Genomic DNA, 5,159 nt, shown 5'->3' with positions numbered 1-5,159 from the left:
CGACTCCCGTGTCACTTGCCGGCGTAATAAACACACCATTTTCTAACTTTAATCAGTTAGTTTTTGTCTGTGAATACCGGTTTTTTAATGATTCAAACCCACCCCAAGATTCAGCCCGTGTCCCAATCAATGGAATTGCTTCCTCCTCCTCCTCATCCCCTACAGCCGCAGCCTTTCAGCACCCCCACCCAGTCCCTTGGGGTCCCCAGTTCCCCTCAATTCACCATCACTGAGGGCCCCCCCTTCACCCCAACCCTCCCATCCCTTCCTGGGACCGGGGACACCCCGCTGATGTCCCACGATCTCTGCACAGGGACCAGTGAAAGTTCGTCGAGTGAAAGTTTGTCAAGTGAAGAGGTCTGAGGTGAGGACCCCGAGTTCTGCCGGGCCCAGACCCTCCCCTGCCATGCCCACGACTCTCGCGGCCATCCCAGTGGGCCCCAGTACACCCCAGTGTGTCCCAGTATCCCCCAGTACACCCCGGTATCTCCCAGCTGCCCCCTGTCCCTGCATTTATTCCCAACTCCCCGAATGGATGATGCGGGGCAGCATCACCTGGCTGCCCTTCGCGATGCTCGGGTGAGAAATCTCGGGGGGTGTCCAGCCCCTCAAAGGCTTCTGGGGGGTTTCAGGGAGACCCCGGAGCCCTCTGGGGTGGGCAGAGCTTGGGGCCAGCAGAGGGAGGGGGAAGGGGCTGTCCCTGATCTGTGTCCTGAGGGCACTGGACAGAGCTGTCCCCAAGGCCTTCCTTGTGCTCGGGGGGCTCTGGGGACCCCCAGGGTCAGTGTGGGGGGCTGGGAGGGGCTCTGGGAGGGTTTGGGGCATCCCGGGCCTAAGGGGTCTGGGGGCCACATGGATGTGAGGAGCCAAGTCCTGTCCTGGCTCCATGCAGGGCCCCAATTCCCTTCTCCTGCCAGACGGGGGTGGGACAGGGCCCCTCTCCTGTCCCGGTGGACACGGGGGGGTCACGTTTTGGGCTCTGGCTTTTAGGATTGGAACTGGTGCTGACACCCGTGTCCTGTCCTCCTCCAGCGGCATGAGGAGATCGTCACCCCTGGAGGACCCCCCCATCCCCTGGGAGCCCTGGGAATTTCCCTGGAATGATCAATAAACCCCTTCAGCAGAGCTCTGTGTCCGTGTTTGGGAATGGGTGGTTTGTTCCTGCCTGGCTCCTCCTCGGGGAGAGGATGCCCTTTCTCTGGGGCCCTTCTTCCAGGAACTGCTCCAGGAGCTTTCCATGGGCTCGGGAACTACTCCAGGTCCTTTCCATGGGGTCAAAACCACAGTAACTGCTCCAGGAGCTTTCCATGGGCTCAGGAATGGCTCCAGATCCTTTCTGTGGGGTCAATCTCCAGGTGCCCCCTCCATAGTTTCCCTCCCCCGAAATCAACACACAACATTTTTGGGGGAATGGAATTATCTCTTTTAAAAGGAATTAAATCGTTAAAACAAACAATAATAAAACAGAGAGTATTTAAATCCTTCTCTGCCCTCGTGATGCATAAAGGAGGCAGGGGCAGGAGTTTGGGTGCATTTATCACCCCCATTTCCCGTTGTTAACGCCAATAATTTAATTGAATTTACCATCTGCAGCATCGGTTGGGGGGCACAGCAGGATGGAGAAGAGCAGGGCCACACTGAGCACAGCCACCTTCATCTTCCTCTCACACTGGGCAGCGCTGGCTGAGGCTGCAGCGGGCCAGGAGCACCTTTATCCCTGCCGGGACTCCTCCCTGTGCCCTCCCCGACAGCCCCCAGGCCAAAGCCCGACTTGGCTCAGCCCCCAGCCCTGGCCGCAAGCCCGGCCCTGGCACAGAGTCCATCCCACCTGTGGCACGCATCCAGCCCCCTTGCCCGGCATCCCTCCAGCTTCCTGCACGGGGCAGCTGCCTCTGGAAGGGCACAGGCTGTGGGGGCTGCAGGAGGATGGATTATGTGGGAGTGGGGGTTGTCCCCACAGGGTCCCCAGCTGCCTTTGACTCCCTGCCCCCCCAGGGCCTTGGCCCCTGCAGGTGCCTGGGCCCTTCCAGAGGCAGCTGCCCCGTGCAGGAAGCTGGAGGGATGCCGGGCAAGGGGGCTGGATGCGTGCCACAGGTGGGATGGACTCTGTGCCAGGGCCGGGCTTGCGGCCAGGGCTGGGGGATGTGCCAAGTCGGGCTTTGGCCTGGGGGCTGTCGGGGAGGGCACAGGGAGGAGTCCCGGCAGGGATAAAGGTGCTCCTGGCCCGCTGCAGCCTCAGCCAGCGCTGCCCAGTGTGAGAGGAAGATGAAGGTGGCTGTGCTCAGTGTGGCCCTGCTCTTCTCCATCCTGCTGTGCCCCCCAACCGATGCTGCAGATGGTAAATTCAATTAAATTATTGGCGTTAACAACGGGAAATGGGGGTGATAAATGCACCCAAACTCCTGCCCCTGCCTCCTTTATGCATCACGAGGGCAGAGAAGGATTTAAATACTCTCTGTTTTATTATTGTTTGTTTTAACGATTTAATTCCTTTTAAAAGAGATAATTCCATTCCCCCAAAAATGTTGTGTGTTGATTTCGGGGGAGGGAAACTATGGAGGGGGCACCTGGAGATTGACCCCACAGAAAGGATCTGGAGCCATTCCTGAGCCCATGGAAAGCTCCTGGAGCAGTTACTGTGGTTTTGACCCCATGGAAAGGACCTGGAGTAGTTCCCGAGCCCATGGAAAGCTCCTGGAGCAGTTCCTGGAAGAAGGGCCCCAGAGAAAGGGCATCCTCTCCCCGAGGAGGAGCCAGGCAGGAACAAACCACCCATTCCCAAACACGGACACAGAGCTCTGCTGAAGGGGTTTATTGATCATTCCAGGGAAATTCCCAGGGCTCCCAGGGGATGGGGGGGTCCTCCAGGGGTGACGATCTCCTCATGCCGCTGGAGGAGGACAGGACACGGGTGTCAGCACCAGTTCCAATCCTAAAAGCCAGAGCCCAAAACGTGACCCCCCCGTTTCCAGCGGGACAGGAGAGGGGCCCTGTCCCACCCCCGTCTGGCAGGAGAAGGGAATTGGGGCCCTGCATGGAGCCAGGACAGGACTTGGCTCCTCACATCCATGTGGCCCCCAGACCCCTTAGGCCCGGGATGCCCCAAACCCTCCCAGAGCCCCTCCCAGCCCCCCACACTGACCCTGGGGGTCCCCAGAGCCCCCCGAGCACAAGGAAGGCCTTGGGGACAGCTCTGTCCAGTGCCCTCAGGACACAGATCAGGGACAGCCCCTTCCCCCTCCCTCTGCTGGCCCCAAGCTCTGCCCACCCCAGAGGGCTCCGGGGTCTCCCTGAAACCCCCCAGAAGCCTTTGAGGGGCTGGACACCCCCCGAGATTTCTCACCCGAGCATCGCGAAGGGCAGCCAGGTGATGCTGCCCCGCATCATCCATTCGGGGAGTTGGGAATAAATGCAGGGACAGGGGGCAGCTGGGAGATACCGGGGTGTACTGGGGGATACTGGGACACACTGGGGTGTACTGGGGCCCACTGGGATGGCCGCGAGAGTCGTGGGCGTGGCAGGGGAGGGTCTGGGCCCGGCAGAACTCGGGGTCCTCACCTCAGACCTCTTCACTTGACAAACTTTCACTCGACGAACTTTCACTGGTCCCTGTGCAGAGATCGTGGGACATCAGCGGGGTGTCCCCGGTCCCAGGAAGGGATGGGAGGGTTGGGGTGAAGGGGGGGCCCTCAGTGATGGTGAATTGAGGGGAACTGGGGACCCCAAGGGACTGGGTGGGGGTGCTGAAAGGCCAGGGCTGAGGGGAGGGGGGGAAGAAGGAAGGAGGAGAAAAAGGTGGAGGAGGGAATTCCATTGGGGGGACTTGGGCTGAATCTTGGGGTGGGTGGGGGCAGGAGAAAGGGGGGCAGGGGAGAAAAATCAAAGGGATTGGGAGGGGCTTTGGGAGTGGGGGGACAAGGAAGGGGATTTGGGGACATCCCACACACGGGCAATAGGAAAGTGAGAGGCCTGGGGGGAAAGAGGGCAGGAAACGGACTGGGAATGTTGCACTGTGGGGGTTACTGGGGTGCACTGGGATAACTGGGAATACAAGGGGGGCCCTCTCTGGGAAGAATTGGGGTGTGCTCAGGGGTGGACTGGGATTAATGGGAATACAGTGAGAGGCTTCTGGGAAGCACTGGGGTGGACTGGGGTGGCCTGGAGGGCCGTAGCCATGAGAGAGGGGGGGGTCTGAGCCCAGAATTCCCAGTACCCCCCTGGCCATCCAGGTCTCTCCCAACTATGGCTTCCCCCAGCAGAGAGACCGTGACACATCACCGGGGTGTCCCCACTCCCAGTAAGGGATGTGGTGACCAAACTGGGGCCCATTCCCACCCTGGGCATCCCCCCCTGCCCCAAATCCAGAACTAACCACGACGATGGAACCACCCCTTGTGTCCGAGTCTATCATGGCCTGGGGAAGGAGAGGAAAGGGATGGTCGGGATGGGACCTTGTGCAGCCCAGAGAGGGACACAGGTGTCCCCAGCCTCCCTGCCAGCCCATGGGTCCCCCCCTAACCCAAGAAGGAAAATCCCAGAGGGGAAGCCCAGAGAATTCAAGCCAAGGGGTCTCCTGCTCACCATCAGGAGGGGGTCCTCCACCGGAGCCGGGGCCATGGCGACAACGAACACCCCCCAGCAAAGACCAGTGGCAATCTCTCCCAAAGTGAGCATCTGCTGGGGAGCACAGCAGGATGGAGAAGAGCAGGGCCACACTGAGCACAGCCACCTTCATCTTCCTCTTGCACTGGGCAGCGCTGGCTGAGTCTGCAGCGGGCCAGGAGCACCTTTATCCCTGCTGGGACTCCTCCCTGCACCCTCCCCGACAGCCCCCAGGCCAAAGCCCGACTTGGCACAGCCCCCAGCCCTGGCCACAAGCCCAGCCCTGGCACAGAGTCCATCCCACCTGTGGCACGCATCCAGCCCCCTTGCCCGGCATCCCTCCAGCTTCCTGCACGGGGCAGCTGCCTCTGGAAGGGCCCAGGCACCTGCAGGGGCAAAGGACCTGGGGGGGCAGGGAGCCAAAGGCAGCTGGGGATCCCCAGTGGGGACAACCCCCACTCCCACATAATCCATCCTCCTGCAGCCCCCACAGCCAGATCCCCCATCTCCTGCTGCCCCTTCCCTCCCAGAGCTTTCCTGTTGGGAAATAGAATTAT

General features: G+C 60.7%; 1 long non-coding RNA gene across 1 annotated transcript; it reads right to left on the bottom strand.

The window, feature by feature from the left end:
• Positions 1-2,804: 2,804 nt before the first annotated feature.
• LOC138100833 (uncharacterized) lies at positions 2,805-4,767 on the bottom strand. Its single transcript, XR_011146914.1, has 4 exons — positions 4,582-4,767; positions 4,373-4,414; positions 3,559-3,609; positions 2,805-2,932 (listed from the first exon to the last, which is right to left on the bottom strand). It is a non-coding gene; the product is annotated as an uncharacterized lncRNA (long non-coding RNA).
• Between the last annotated feature and the right edge of the window lie 392 nt (positions 4,768-5,159).

The sequence above is a fragment of the Aphelocoma coerulescens genome, unplaced genomic scaffold, assembly GCF_041296385.1.
Source record: "Aphelocoma coerulescens isolate FSJ_1873_10779 unplaced genomic scaffold, UR_Acoe_1.0 HiC_scaffold_146, whole genome shotgun sequence".
NCBI classification, from domain to species: domain Eukaryota; kingdom Metazoa; phylum Chordata; class Aves; order Passeriformes; family Corvidae; genus Aphelocoma; species Aphelocoma coerulescens.
Note: the sequence above shows the minus strand (reverse complement) of the source record. Positions and strands in the feature narration are given on the sequence as shown.